Source organism: Cyrtonyx montezumae, unplaced genomic scaffold, assembly GCF_038088225.1.
Source record: "Cyrtonyx montezumae isolate F1298 unplaced genomic scaffold, pur_monq_1.0 scaffold_3, whole genome shotgun sequence".
Classification (NCBI taxonomy): Eukaryota; Metazoa; Chordata; class Aves; order Galliformes; family Odontophoridae; genus Cyrtonyx; species Cyrtonyx montezumae.
In genome coordinates, this window is record NW_027072034.1 from 140,735,212 (window position 1) to 140,751,748 (window position 16,537).

The 16,537-nt window shown below is 37.0% G+C and overlaps 1 protein-coding gene across 1 annotated transcript in view; it reads right to left on the minus strand.

Moving 5' to 3' along the window:
* Positions 1-4,608, minus strand: part of POT1 (protection of telomeres 1) — a 58,658-nt gene extending 54,050 nt beyond the window's left edge. The window contains exon 1 of the mRNA XM_065743522.1: positions 4,559-4,608. The gene's annotated coding sequence lies outside the window, so the exon portion shown is untranslated. The remainder of the gene's footprint in view (positions 1-4,558) is intronic.
* Positions 4,609-16,537: the final 11,929 nt, after the last annotated feature.

Genomic DNA, 16,537 nt, shown 5'->3' on the forward strand with positions numbered 1-16,537 from the left:
CCTAGCAGGCTGACAAGCTGACCTATTTCATCTAGAATCAGTGAACTTCAGAGTTAATCAGCAACATTACTTTTCATTCAGCAGCATTAAAATAAGCTGGGAATGTGTACAACGTAATGAATTAACACTTCTTACATTTCTCGCAGTTACAGTACTTGAGCAATTAGGGAGACGTTCGTTTTTCCCAGAGACGTGTAAGAGCAAGATGCATTTTTTACAGTTCAAAGACAGCTGTTAAATCAAAACAAAGAAAGGAATTCAGGTTTAAAAAATACCTTCAAATTCTTCAGCCCCTTTGCTTTCATTAAAAAAAAAGATTTTGCTGTTTACGTCAGTTGGACAAATATTCTGCATGCATCTCCATGGTTGGAAAGGGAAATTTATGAAAAAGAGCCACATGTCAGTTGATGCAGTGGGACGTAGCCATATTATTTCCACTACTTACTTCGTGTTTACTCCTGCAATTTAGGTAATTTATGTAAATAACATACAAGTTGAAAACAAGGGTGGTTTGTGGTACATATTTTTTTTTCCAAATCTTAAATTTCTGTACATATCACGCATTTTAACTGATAATCACTGACACTTCCAGATTTTTGTTCTCTGCAATTAAAACACAAAGACATTAGTGTGGGTGTCTGTGCACATATGTATACCCTGTATTTCTAAGAGCCACAGGAATACATTACAATATATACTATACAATACAATACACAGGAATACAAAACCAAACTGATACAACCCAGACCTCCCAAATCTAGATGCAGATATCTGTAGTGCTGTCCTTGGTGTTAATAGCACCTCAGTGAAAATAAGTCTGCCAGGTGTCTCTTGTTCTCAAAAGGCTAACTGCATGGTACTCACAAGTATCCCTTCAAATCCCTTCAAATCTGAGTTTGCTGCTTTAGAATTCTCTAAGTGGCATGAGCAGAGCTACTCATCAGGCTGTGATAGGCAGAAAGCATCATGGGGTACTCCTTGAACAGCAGTAGAAAGGGATGGGTTCAAGACACACACAGCAAGAAGAACAAGGTGGTGAACTAAAAACTTCTATTGCCTTCCAAAAGCTAAAAGTGACAAAAATACTGAGCAACCAAAAAGCTTAACTATTTTAACAATCAAAGAATTATGTAAATGATTTCACCTTTCATGTGAATTCACAAGAGAGTGAAAAAGAGATCATCACTTGCTTACTACGTGAAACATAACTTAAGATAGCTATGGGCTGAACTTTTACATGCTGTTCTACACTTCAATTGACTTTCTACCTAATGATTTTCTAGCTGTTATATTTCTACCAGTGGAACAATCTACTATAACCCGATAGTCCTATCTTAATAGTTATCTAGGGAATATTAACGTATGTTCCAAAAGCATATAAAACATCTTAAACCACAGTACACCAGAAAACAATTCCCTAGTAGAAAAAGCATTAAACAAAGGTTAACCTTCAACAAAAATAATTATTTAAGAATTTGTTCTCCTGCATACATTGAGATATATTACACCAAAACAATGCAATCCTAGAATGTCCCTATCTCCAGCTTCATAAAGTAAACAGTATACTACAAAAAATAAGTTTCAATAAAAACAACTCTTCACCTTATTCCTTTCTCCTGCAGCTTAACTTTAACGATCTCAGACCTCAATTAGGGAGCTAAGAAACTGTGGTGCAAGCACAAGAAAAGCTGTCAGGCTTACAGTCTTTTCATCAGTTCAGACAGAAAGAAAAATAACTAGCTTTTCCTTTTACTTGCAACACACCTCAGATGCAAGCTTTGAGAGACTGGTAACTTCAGTGTTAAAGGTATATAACGAAAAGCTTACACAAATAGAATCAAACAGCAGCTTACATGTGTTTTATAGACTGTAATTTTTGAAATGAACACTGCAATATAGGGTGTAAGGCACAGCCCGGACATTTAAGTCCTTTTGTGAATGTCATTATTTATTTATTTCGCCCTGCAGGCTTTTTAAACTTTTGTTACAATTTAAAAGAAAATGATCTTAAATGTGTTTGGAAAAAGAACACAACCAAACTTGAACTCTCAGATCAGCACTTTAATCCTTCAATGCACACTGCAAATCATTAAGAGACCACAAGCTGCAGTTGCAAGTGTAGTTCACACAGTCACAAGCAACACAAAACTGTTGATCTGAACAGTACCACAACATGAGCGAGAGGCAATATTTTCCTCAATAAGAAAAACGCTAAGAAGAAACATAAATTTGTTCTTGTCGTTAAAAGAATTTATCACTACTTCCAATCTTCCTCGACATTTCTGAGAAACATGAAACAGCAGATTTTAGACTTCAACCAGCATAGTAAAGGGTAATCTTGTAGAAAATTTTTCAACACAGAAAACTGTAGGCTGGTAAGCTTGGTACAGAAAAATGTTCTCTTATACTGCTGATGTTAAATTAAATATACCAACATATCCTAATAGTCTAAAGACAACTTTGCAGCTGAAAACACATTAGCCATGACTGACAGGTCAAGTCAACCTCCTGTCAGAATCAGGAATCGTGCTGAATTCTTTTGGAAAATGCTTTTTGAGAATCTATAGGGTGCAATGAAAACCAACTGAATTTTTACAATCCTAGCTCATATCTCTGAGTAAATATGAGGAATCAGTAATATAAATAAAATAACGTGAAGACAATCACAGTTAATGTCCTACTTTTTTCCCCACTCCGGACCAAGGGAAACAAGCATTTACTGCAAAAGACAACAAAGAGATTACAAAGCAAGACTACATACTGCATTTGTTTGCTGAATGGGTCTATCATGTTTGTCTTCTAACGTCTAGTTCTCCAAAACATACAATTATGTTATTATCTTCAAAACAGGAGACAAAAGACATATATTAACAAACAAAAAGCTCATAATGCAACCCTAAAAGATGTAAGATAACCTTTACCACTCACTGCCCATACCAAAGAAAGTTAGAACATGACTTAAACGCTAGACAGCGTTAACTGCGTTGCAAACACTGAAAGTGTGAATAATTCAAATGCTCTTAATCATGAAAAGAACAACACTGAGAAATAAACTCATTATTACTCTCCATCTTCACTCCAGAACTAAGTTAATGTGGGAGGAAACCAAAGTTGTATGCACTTCATCCTAACAGTACACTAATTTAGTGCACAGGATAGAAAGTGACTAACCTTCTGCCTGGATTACATAGACCCATCCAACATTTCAGCCTTTGTTCAAGCCAAAGGTACAGATACACTACTGGATCCTATTTCTACGCACTACTACAACTAATGGATTGTTCCTCTCTACTTTCCCCTCAGAAGTGAGATTAGCTCTGGAGTAGAAAAATAAAGAAATCTGAAGAAGCAATAGATAATCTTGAAAGATAACACTTTTCTCTATAACCAATACATATTTTACTGAAAATACCATAAAGAGGATTATTGTCATTTGGGGACAAGGAAGCAGTAGCAGTTTAAGGATCAAGGAAATTCCTTATCTATCAAAGCAGATGCTACATGCAGAGAGGTGCTTAAAGTCATTCTCCAAATCAGAGAATAAATGCATGACTTTGTGAATCCGGAGGAAATCTCGCCAAAATGACACTAAGAATGAAGAAACAGCCAAGAACATCAGCATCTAATTGATGGAGTGAACAAAATGATAGACTTCTGAAGCCCCCGTAAACACATAAAGGAGTCAGCACAATATTTGGGAATCTCCTTGCAAGAGATAAAACTACTCTGAAGAAACCAATGGTTCACTTTTAGCACAAACATACTCCTAGAGAGACAGGAATATAGTCTTCTTACACTACTCTTCCAGTCTTGTTCAGTCTTTTCATAAAAGCCATTGAACAAAGCAGACAGTACAGAACTCCTACAATACAAATTGATCCTCCCATCATTCACAGGAGCAATCTTTTGTCAAAACTGCAGTTTTAATAAAAGCAAGAGAACCACTCATGAAGAAAGATGTAGTCTGGAACTGTTTTTCTCTTCCCTCACACTGTAACCTGAGTTGAAAACACAGCATGAGCTAACTAAGAGAAGGAAAAGCCATGAGAGCAGCGTGTCACCTTATTCCCTTGGCTGCTGAGCTTTAGCACACACCGGCACGAGCCTGGCTGTAAGCTCCAGCCCATTTTTACTCTAACAAAGCATACAATTAGAATTCTTAAAAAGAAATACAAACTCATTTATTCATTTCAGGTTGTAATCTACCGGTCGTACAACTGAACAAAACTTTTTTCTCCAGCGTACGCAGGGCCAAACTGGCTTAAAGAGGATTAGGGGAGAAGAAATAAGAGCATATATATTAACACTTCTAACCCTTATAACACTGTACCCATCACAGCGGGGACTCAGCCTCCATAGAGAACAGCGGTGGAGCAGCTGAGGTAGAAAAGGGGTACAAGGGCTCACGCTGCAAACAGATCTAGCCCGGGCAGCACAGAGCAGCTGCGCGGGCAGGGGATCTCCGCATTACAGAAGACCCTTACTCCACTGCCGGGCCGTCCGCTGCAATCCTCCCCTCAACCCTCAACGGAGCCGGAGCCCTGCGTCCCACCGCTACCTGCTCACGAGGGCGGCGAGGAACGGCCCTCCGCTTCACCGCCAACCCGCTTCCGCACGGCCCGCAGCGAGCGCCGCGCATGCGTACTGGCAGAGTCTGTGGGTAGTGAGAGCATGCGCTGTGCGGAGGCGGGAAGGCGCTGCACTCAGCCGCGGCTCTAGAGGGGGCGGGCAGCGCGGGAAGGTCGATGGGGCGGGGCGAGTTGGATGGGGCTTTCCCGTGCCAGTCGCGGCCTTTCGGATCATCGCTCGTTTGTCACCAGTGCAGTCCTGCGTGCGTCGCGCTGCTTTCCTTTGCTTCTCCTCACCAGAAATCACACAGGAGACCATTTTTCTCCTTTTCCTACCCGTGGTTTTCTTCCACTACAATTCCCTCTCCACCCTCACGCTCTTTTGGAGTTGGTATTGTGAAGTCGCTGATCACTTTAAAAGATGGTTCAAAAATCAGAGACAGGAGTTAAGGCACCGTGGTCCTTACAGTCCCTTCTAACTCAGGATATTCTATGATTTTATGATTAATCCTTTAGCTTCCACTAGACAATAACGTAATGTGCTTGTTTAGAAGCAAAAACGCTATTCAGACCTTGCTATCACAGGAGAAGTAAAAATAGCCCACTGTATTTAATAACAAAACAATTTTTTGGTCATTGCTTATTTTTATAGCTTTTTAAAAATAGCGTTTAATAGCACTAAGCCTTTCTTGGGTACTTACAGAACACATAATGGTTGGAAAAGACCTTTGGCAATCATCAGTATAGTTCTGTGATTATATCATGTGAAAATACTTTCTGCTAACTGCATACAACAAATCAGAGCTGAGCGGATAAATAATTGCCATGCAACTTTTTGTGTCCCAACTCAGATATGGAAGGCCAAAAATTCCAACTTTTTAATAAAAACTGTGGTAGAACCCAAAGTAGATTCTCAATTTCTTTGCTTTCGTGAGCTGAAGTTGAGGTAACTGGTATCTTACAAATAATGGGGAATTTAAGCACATCTGATTGCCAGTAGGACAAATGATCTGGCCACCTGAAAATCTAGCCACAGCAGAGTAAATAGGCTGAGATTGGCATCACTTACCCACATCCTTTGTTTCTCTTAAAACTGTGGATAAATCAACCATATATGTAGAGTATGAAATGCTGTGGAATCCTAGAGTACTTTCCAGCCTCTCTTAGGACCTCTGTTTTGAAATCTACAACATCCTTCAATTTGGAAAGATACAGATTTGATGGGCAGGCTGTTTGATAGATGAGGAACTGATTGCAAGATTGTATGCAGAGGGCAGTGTTCAATGCCTCAGTGTCCAGATAGAGATCAGTACTGCCCCTTATAGTTTAGTTCTGTTGTGATAGGACGGGGAAGTGATTACAAACTAAAAGAAGGGAGATTTGGACTGGATTAAGGAAAGAATTTTTTAATAAAATAAAGGATGGTGTGGCAGTGGGACAGGCTGCCCAGAGAGGTAGTGGATGCTCTGTCCTTGGAGACATTCAAGGTCAGGCTGGAGGGGGCTCTAAGCAACCTGATCTAGCTGCATCCAGGTGTCCCTGTTCATTGCATGAGAGTTGGACCAGATAAACTTTGAAAATCACTTCCAACTCGGATGATTCTGTTATTCTGTGATTTTCAAATGTATTTTGAAAAACACATGCTGCAGTGATAGTCAAGTCCATAAGCAATATTGAAGATACTATTTTACTCCAATATCTTGTTAATAGTAGCAGAATTGTCCTATAGCAATACAGGCTTTTCCTATTATAGCAGCTCTCTCTGTATAGTGCTTTCTACACTGAACATGAGACATTTCATAGTCTGCTGATACAATGTTAGATGTGAAATATATCAATGAGAAATAACAGCTCTCAAAAAGGGTCAGCTTTCATTTCATTTTAGAGCTACTGTAAAATAATCAAAACTATTTCTAACTGCTTCCATAGCTAAACACAGCCCATTTCAGCTCCTTTAATGCTTGCTTTTGATGGCAGCATTTGATTTTTTAGATTTTTATGGACACAAGCCAGATTCAGTCAGATAGTGGGCAAAGATCATTTGCAGTACATCTGAATTTATATATTAAAAGAGCTGATAGACTAATAGACATTAGCCTAAATTTATATAACCAACACCTAAGTCATTTTAATAAGTATTTAGATAATTTTAGTGATTTCCCAGAAAAAATTCTGACTACGTACATCTTCACAACCATGGTTCACATGCAGTAAATCAATAACAAATCATATGACTATATACTTCTGACTACAAAGTATTGTGCTTAATGGTTTTCTTTCTCTAAAAGATAGTCACAACTGTAAGTTTTTGTTATCACCACCAGCAAGCCTGAAATGCAAAGACTAGGATAAGAGAGTCTTTTGAAATAAGTGTGCAAGAAGTACAGATAAGTGATTCTTCACTGTTTGTTTTATATTACTGTTCTGTGTAATTTAAACTCACTTACATTGTGCTTTATGTGGATGAGAAAAAAAGCATACATTTAATGAGTATTTAATGGTTTCATTACAGCAATTTAAGAAACAAGATTTGCAAAGAAGGATAATGACTCTTATTAGACCAAATTGTGTATTGTAGGGATTGTATGTCCTATGTGATAGCAATGAAACACTTTCACAGACTACTGCTGGTATTTCAGTAGCTGTCTCCCATTGCAGAATCCGAACTGGCCCCCTGGTGAAATCAGCTTCAGATAAGTCACAAATGAAGCAGTGGGTGAAGAAAGATTGAGGGCAGGAAACAACTTCCTCCTATTACTACAAGATAAGGAAGCTAAACAGGAGATGACTGAAGAAAAAGCAAGAGGCTGAACGTTGGCAGAGGTGTGAAGAAGGAAGGCCTCCATTGTTGTGATTCTGGAGATATCTCTCTACTTGCAGAAATTCTGAAGCTCAGCATCACAAAAAAAAAGTCTGAAAAACCCCAAATTTTCCTGTTAGGAGGGTGTTATATGATATGTGGAGTCTCTTGCAGTCCTTGTGCCTGCTGCCTACTTCAAAATTTACAGCAGTTTTGATCATTAAGAAAATAAATATTAATAGCATATGAAGTTACTGTAGCTTAGGTGTAAAGTTTCAAACCTGACCCAAAGCTGCTGAAAGTCAACGTTAGTTTTTTCCATTGTTTTCAAAGCATTCCTATCCATTAAATCATTAGAGATATTACAGATTATACTTTCATTTGCCATTATTAAATCTGATCTCTCTTTTCTCAGTTCTACACAATCATTAAATATGCTTGCTTAGCAATTGTGTTCCTATGTAATTTGCTTAGCAATAGGGTTTTATTTTCTAGTGAGTCATTTCTGTAGAAATGAGAAATAATGAATATTTATAGCTGTTTTTCAATTAATTTCATTTCATGAAATACTCTTTAGCTTTAAGAACGTGAAGAGATTGCATTTTACCTTAACACCTCATCTGTCGGACCAGCTGCAGAGGTTGGTACTTCACTGATGCATAAAGGTTTATGGCTAAGAAGGCTACTGAAAAAAATATATATAGATAACCAATTTATATATGCACTTTATCTCTACATTGATGTGTTAGCATGATGCATGTCTTAGGAATACAATACCAAAAAGAAACCCCAACATTAACATACTGATCTTTCATTTCAAATGAAGGAATAAAAATAGGAATATCTGTGCAACAGAATAAAACAACTCCAAAAAAAACCAATGCTCATACATAGAAATTAAAATGAATATGGTATCACTGAAGTTTTTTTTAAGTGCTTGTGCTTCGTAGCACTGGAGTTTATGTCATTTATTGTGTGTGAATTTTGATAAGTGTGTTGATAAGTGTGGTTCAGGTGTATATAATAGCAGACAGGAAGCTAGGCTTATATTTTCAAGGAAGTCATTAAAAGAGCTTATTAAAGGTGCAATTGTGTGAGCACAAATAAATAAAATTATTGCTACAAGAACCATTCAAGTACTACCTGCAAAATTATTAATTTTTTCTTGCTCTGTTACTTCCATTAACTGATGCAGTTTTCCTATTATATGTACTAAAGCCTAAGAATTATTGTTTTTATGATCCAGTTTGTTTGGAAAGTACAAATTCTTCACTTCCAGAAAGGAATGATAATAGCTTTGATTATCACAGGCATCATTGTCTTCACTGTGGAATTATATGAAGTAGAATCCTTTTGTGTTTAACAATCTAATAGAGAACAAAAAGAACCAGTCTCCACCCCACTGGGTTTACAGTTAAAGCACACTAAGACCATTAGAACTGGAGTTAATCTATAATGCAGTGATGTACTTATGTTGAAATAAAAAAAATGCATCAGAAAACACGAGGACGCATAGGAGGAGATGTTGCTGGATAGCCTATTAAGTTAGCTAGTTGTTTTTCATTTCTGTGCTGATGGTACCGATTTTAAAGGCAATACTGCAGTCTCCAAGATAGAGAAAACTTAAACACGTGAAATAAATAGTAATTTAAGAAAACTCAGATTTTCTGGAACTTGTATGTATCAAATACTCCTTAAAATATTTGTTCCTTCTCTCCCAAAATCTTCAGCTCTTAGAGCTCAATTCTGAATTTTCTAACTTCATGGACTTTACTGAGATTACTCATTAGATATATTCCTATTTTTTAATTCTTCAATTTTTCTTCTTTTGTATAACGCTCAGGCATCGCATTTATGTAATTTGAAAATGCATTTTTTTAAGATAAAAATGAAAAAGAAAATTAAAAGTAAGTAAGTAAAAGAGGGAGAAGATTTACAGCTTAAACAAAATTTTATTGTTAGCCATGTTTGCCTCCTATGACAAGGCATACTGAATGCTTCCTAAAAATATCCATAATTCAAGTTGTAACTCCTTAAGTGGTTATAGGCATCTTGAAGCTATACCATCAGGTCTTCAGTGCTTTTAACCCCTTTAGCTTTGGTGTTCTAAGAAAAACTGAATAGAAGTTGTTTTACAATGACTGCCTGACCCTCTTAGTTTAAGATATATAACAGTTTTATAAATATGCTAGTCCTTAATTTTCAAATTATTTAATCATTGTATTTTGTTAGGCTAAGAGAAACAGCATTTTCCAAAACATGGTTGAAACACTATAGCATGATGGGAAGTACAGCAACAATAGCAGGGTAGCAAAGTTCTAGGCTATAGTAAGGAAGAATAAGCCCAAACAGAACATCTGTGGGCATAGAAATAAAGGAAACACACAACAAAAAAAAACAACCAACCAAAAAACCCACAAACCTGCTTAACCTTGGAAAGCCCTAGGTAGGCTGTAATCTCCAAAGAAAAAACCTTGCCTCTGCTGCCAACCCTTAAATAAGATCTGGGAAGAGGTGGCTCCTGGCTCCACCCCTTTCAGGCGCTCAGGTGCCTGCAATGCGGCTGAGCTCCCCAATCTTGGCCCTGCCTTCCCACCAGGTGCTCAGTCACTGCTTCAAGCCATAACTTAGCATTTTTGCTACAGTGGTAAGCGCTAATTTTTTCTGAACATCCAAAATATCAAAGTATACTTTTGGGGGTGTGACTAGTTGAAATGACTGAGTGTCTGTCAACAACTGAATTAAGAGGATCTTTAAGATACTATCAGTTAAAACAAGCTAGTAATGATGCACTCATCTTGTGATTTCATCCAGTACCGGCCACAGTTTTTTAAAGTGAACCTGTGTAGTCCTCATTGTCTAATATGGACTCAGTGGGACTTAAATCCACCTAAATTTTGCAAGAATGAGTACTGTATTAATAGCTCATATAATAAACTAATCAGCTTTAGCTGAGAGCTAATGGGCTAGATTTCCATAATGATGTCAAAACAGATATTCAGGGCCTCCATTATTATGAGAAAATACTCATATGTTCTGATGTCTTTGGCAACAGAATTGTTGCTGGGATCTCCAAAATACAGCACACCAAAGAAGAATGAAAAATCTCAAGACTCGCAAAAAATGTCATATACTGAGTGTGTTGATTCCTTGTAATATAGAAGCATTTTGACAAATCAAAAAAAAGAAAGAAAAACATAAAAAAAATTAATATGCAGTCAGCAAAGACAAGCAAAACAGACTGCTTAAACAAAAATAATCAACTGCATAAACATGTAAACAGCCATCTAAATGGCAGCCCATTTAGAGAAAAAAAAAAAGGAATGAATCACAAGCTGAATGTGAGTCAGCCGTGTCATTCTGTTCTGAAGAAGAACAAATGACATAAACAACCTGTAAGAGACATAAAGTAACCTTCCTGTCCAAGGCCTCTCATAAGCTGAAATAATGTGTTCAATTTCTGTCATAAAACTTCAAGAAGAACATAGGTCAGTTGGAGAAAGTTGAAAGGAGAATTCTCCCAGTGAGAATGATGAGAGGCTTAGAAAACATGACCTCCGAAGATGGATGGAGAGACCTGAGGTTATTTAGTTTGAAGTCAAGGGTATTTTTTCTCATGTGAAGTTATGTAGGATACAAAAAAAGAGGAACCAAAGAAGAAATAATTGTTACTCTGTGTCCACAGTATATAGGAAAGGAAGTTAATGAGCTTAAATTCCAAAATGAATGATTCACCATTGATAGACATTCTGACAGAAAAGAAGTGTTGAGGCATGGAATAATTTTCCCCAAATTTTAATTAATACGTGGATTTTTAGGATCAGGTTAATAAAAGATTTAGTTTAACTAGCAGATCTGTCTCAGAGCACATGGATGGATAAGGTATCCTCTTAAGGTCACTTCCACTCTATTTTTCAATGATTCTCTAAGATTTTATATAAAAATTATATTTATTTCAAGTTTATTCACTTGGTAAAGCTGTTTTTTTCTCAGATAGTGTTATTCAAAGCTGTTTGCCTGAGCCCAAAGAAGCCACTAGGCAGAAACTAGTCGGGAAGTCTTTTTCTGTGCAGACCATGAAATAAATATTTAGAATGTTTAGCTTTTTGTGGCTTAGTATTTGTTCATTGAATGTGGTTAATAAATGGTTAGAAACCATCATTTAGTTTAATTTTACACAATCTTGAATGGTTGTTCATTGTCGCATTTTCATGCCACGTCAGTTCTTTGTTCTTTCTTTCTTTTTGTCTACTGATGTTGCCATTCAGTTTTGTGCCTTGTATGTTTTAATGTTATTGGCTTAATTGTCATCTTTTAGATATCCCGGGAATAAATGCTAAGTGGCTTTAAAATAGTTTTTATTAATATATTTGATAATTTGATTAGTAGCATAAAGAAATAAACTTTATAAGCAGTGTTTTCTGATATTTCATAATTTCACCAGTATTGACTAAAATTAAGTGTTCAACCAAGCATCTCATTATTTTTGAAAAATTGCAGTTGGATGCTGAATTTGCACTGAATTTGGACAAGGCTTCCTGGTTCTGATTTCAGTGTCTTTAAGAAAGCCTGAAGGAGTGAAAAAGAACACCAGATTTGGAGCTTGCAGCCATCACCAACAGCATCTTTTCTTAGAGGAGAAGATAAAATTTGTTTACATATCATTATTAATGTTGATATCTCATAGCTGTTCAGAAGGATTTAGGCAGGACATTTCTTCAGGAACACTCATGTAGGTCACATTTTTCTAAACCTAAATGAATGTGGGGATTTGTTTGCAGTTTTAATATGACTATTTTTCTGTGATTTTGTTCACAGGACAACGTCATAACTTGTCAAACACACACTATGTCTAAATATGTGTTATCAAATGACAAGCTATTTCTAAAATACAACAGTGTGCATTGTGTGAGTTTTATCTACTCTGTGACTTACACAGGTGGATGCTTCAATGAAAGTTAATTCCATTTTAGGGGTAGGAACTGGTGAAGAGGTCAGCAACATTAGAAAAAAATAGTTACTGAAAAGACTGTGGTGGGATGGCCCTGGCTGGCAGCGGAGCATCCACCTAGCCTCATTCATTCTCCTCACCTTCAGCTAGCTGGGGAGCAAACAGAAATAATGGGAGTGAGATCTGAGTGGGTTGAGATAAAGATGAGAAGACAGATCACATAGCAGTTACTGTGCAGGGCAAAACATACTCAACTTGCAGAAATTTATTTTATTATTAATTGCACTTTTATTTTATTGTCAATTAATATAAAAATTAATGTTTCGGGTATTGTAAAACAAAAAACAATTCAAGACATGAGCATTTAAACATTTAGGAAAAACACAGCCGTCCTTTTCCCAGGGTTGGCTTCACAGCAGAACTTGTTCTTGCTGCAGCATATACTCAGTATATGCACTGACACCATGAAGGCTTCAGAGAGGGTGTCAGTCATGGCATAGACGTTTCTGTTTGTTGCCCTTTTGTTTTTGCTCTTTTCTTCTGCTTTGTTGTGGGCCTCCCAGTCCTTCAGCAACATCTGTACCACCCTTGCCTCTCTGACCTTGTTGTTTTCTTGCTATTTCCATCTTTTTTCCCTAATTCTCCCTCGTTCTCTCTTCCTCCAGCCAGCATTTTCTGTTCTTTCTTCAATATGTATTCACAGGGGCACTAACACTTCACTAACAGGCTCAGCTTTGGCCTGTGGATTTTAATTTAAATAATATATAAGGTATGTATTTTATTGAGCTGATTTACCTTATATTCAACTGACATTGCTGTGTACTAGAAAAGATAATTTATCATTTCTTTTGATGTCCAGCTCTAAATCTCTCTCTGAGTGGACAAATTTGATTATTATCTTTATTACAGTAGAAAATGAGAACTAAAACTACATTGTACTGAAGAGATTACCTTGATATTCAACAGACATTGCTATGAACTAGAAAAAAAATAATTTATCATTTCTTTTGACATTCAGCTCTAAATCTCTTTCTGAGTGGCCAAATTTGATTATTATCTTTATTACAGTAGAAAATAAGAAATGAAACTACATTATATTGAAGGGAGCAACACCTAATGATAGTGAGTTCTTTCAGCCAGAAGAAAAGAGAAGAATATCAGCAAAGGAAGAGGGGCAGTGAGGTAATGTGGTCAGCCTGATGAGACATAACTTTAAAACAGCAGCAAACTGAGCAATGGCAGCGTTGTCAGTCCAATTTCTTAGTGAGTTAGAAAAATCTATCAATTTTTCTGGTAGTCTGACACAAGCTAGTATCTGCATATGAGAAAAAGTTAGGAGGGAAAAAAGCCAAAGGCATGAACTATGGTGGACAAGATTAAGAAGAAAAAGTGGAGGTCATTAACATCATTGGAGAAATATCCAATAACCATTTAAGGGAATTCAAATACCCTGCAGCTAGTGTATTTGGCTAAATGATATCAGACATCACACAATGAGATCATTTCAGGAAAAGAATGCATTAGTGATTAAAGATAATTACTTTGTTAATGTCTTTAAACACTGAAAATACCATCCCTGCCTATTGGTTCTGCCTTTTAACTCACCTAGCCTTCTTCAGAGAAATTTCATGAAACTCTTGGTATCTGAGGAGGAACACAAAGCGAACATTTCTGTATTCTGAGGGTCAGTGCTGTGACCTCTATGGAGAGGGTTTTCTGCAGAGTTTTCTTAAGACGTGGGTACTGCAGCAGATGCAGAGATAGCAATCGTGAAGGTCACAGGCAAGACAGTAGTCAATACTATCTATGTATTTGTAGGGTTAGGTTAGACATTGATGAATCGGTAGTCTGTTTACAACTATAATTTTACTCTAAACATAACAATCACTGAAATATAGAGTGTATAACAAAATATCACACACTTCTTGGAATATTAAAAGTCTTCATTACTTGTACTGGTGACAGAAAGCAGGTTGTTTTGGAAATGTTTAATTTAACAGCACCACTTAAGATGATAACCTACAGTAGAGCACAGCTTCCACCAACGTCAATAGGTGTTGCTTGTTACTGCCTGAGAACTGATTCAGGACCTCTCTACAAAGCGAGATATCAGAAATTAATGAATACTTATGGAAAGTCATAAACAGTCCTGTTATGAATTATTTAACTGTCATAGGCATGTCTATGTAGAAATCCAGACAAAAGCAATGTGAAAAAATGAAATGGAAAGAGAGGTAGAAAGCGAATAGGAGAAGGAAAAAAAGACTATGAGAAGCAGTAAAGGAGACATTTAACATTTTCCTCACAGTCAAGATGTATAAAAAATCAAAATACAGTATTCCTTATGGCATTAACTAAGATGATTAAGAACTTCAACAAAGAAAAGACTAACAATTAGTTCTTAGGTTTATTGATTATTTAAACAGAAGTGTTCCCCCCATTGAATTTATTATTTTATAAGGCTCTCATAAAAACACAAAGGATGTTAAGTAAGCGTGGGCCTTGTGAGACATCAGAGCTTATCAGGTGAGGCTATGAGTCTGATTAACATAATGCCTTTCCTTTAAATCAGTGGAAGAATAATTATACTCTTTAATACTGCTGAAAATTGTGATTTTTCATCAGGATTTTAAAGTGCAGAGATGTAATATGCACAATAGAGCTTGCCATGCATCTGCATGTTTGTCTGAGTCCTAACTTCCTTTTTTTTTTTTTTTTTTCTCTCAGGCATGGAAAGGAAAGAAAAATATTTGACTCTGAAATAGTAAACTATTCATTCTCAGGGAGATTTCTAATTAAGGATGGTAATAACTGTTCTTATTTGTTTAATGACATATTGAATGTTGAATTTGAACTCAGAAACTTGAGTTATGAATTTAGATGTTGCCCTCAGTTTTGTACAACTTTTACTCCTGCCATGGCAGAAAGTTGGCTAAAGTATTTCCTGAGAGATTTCCTGGAAAAGGAAGCCCTGTTGACATACGGCTGTCATGGTTTGATGTTTCTTTTTGACAGTTCTATTCCTCTGAATAAAAATAGTCACTGAAAAGGAGGCCCAACTAGGACAGTAAAGCTCACTTGGAATTGAACCTGGCAAGGGACTTGAGAGGTAACAAGAAGGACTTCTCTGGATGTATCAGCAGCAAAAGGAAGACTAAGGAAAATGCATGTCCCATTCAGCAACAAAGTGACAAAAGGGTTGGTGACGAAAGACATGGTGACAATAAACACAGAGCTGGCTGAAGTAGTCAATGCCTCCTTTGCCTGTCTTGATCGGGAAAAGATCCCTTTAAGAATTCCAGGTGCTGAGACCAGAGGGAAAATCTGGAGGATATAAGACTTGCCTTTAGTGAAAGAGAACTGCTGGACACTTGCTCCCTGGGCTCTGGTAGACGAACATGTGAATGCTCAAGTAGGATGAAGATGGAGCAAATCCTCCTGGCTACCTTTTCCAAACATACAAAGGAGAAAAAGGCTGTAGAGAACAGTCAGCATGCATTTCTGAAGTGAGAAATCATGCTTAACCAATGTGATAACCCTCTAGGATGGGGTGATGACCTTGCTTGTGTAGAGTAGTTTATAGTGACTTTAGTAGGGCTATCAGCTCTATTTCTTATATATTCAGAGACAATTGACAATGGGAATAAAGACTGGCTGAGTAGCTGGTCTAAAAGGATTGTAATATGCAAGACAAATTCCTGTTGGAGGACAGTTGATAGAGATGTAGGAGTTAATCATGGGTCCAATGCAATATAACATCTTCCTTAATGGCTGACATTACAGCACAAAATGTACCCTCAAACAGTTTGAATATAATACAAAACTGGGAGGACTGGTTGTGTGTTGTCTCTCCTTCAGAGAGACCTCAACAGATTAGAGAAATGGACCAACAAGAACCCAAGAGATGAGTGAACTCATGAAAGTAATCACCCATGTGATCAACTATGTGTCTCATCATTGGTCTTGAAAGGAATCTACATACTTGAGGCACACAATTACACTTTGTGAATGTGCATCTTTGAAATGGTCAGCTTGTAGAGTTCTAGTACATTAAATCAATCTGACAGGAAGAATGATTTCTCTCCAATGACATCTGGTTCTCAAGAAATAGAATACAGAGCTGAAATGACATGTTTCCTCAATGTTGTCACTCTCACTCCTGTGTAGAGCTACCAATGCTTGTCCAGTCAACTTCTTGACAGCTTGTCAAATGCCTCC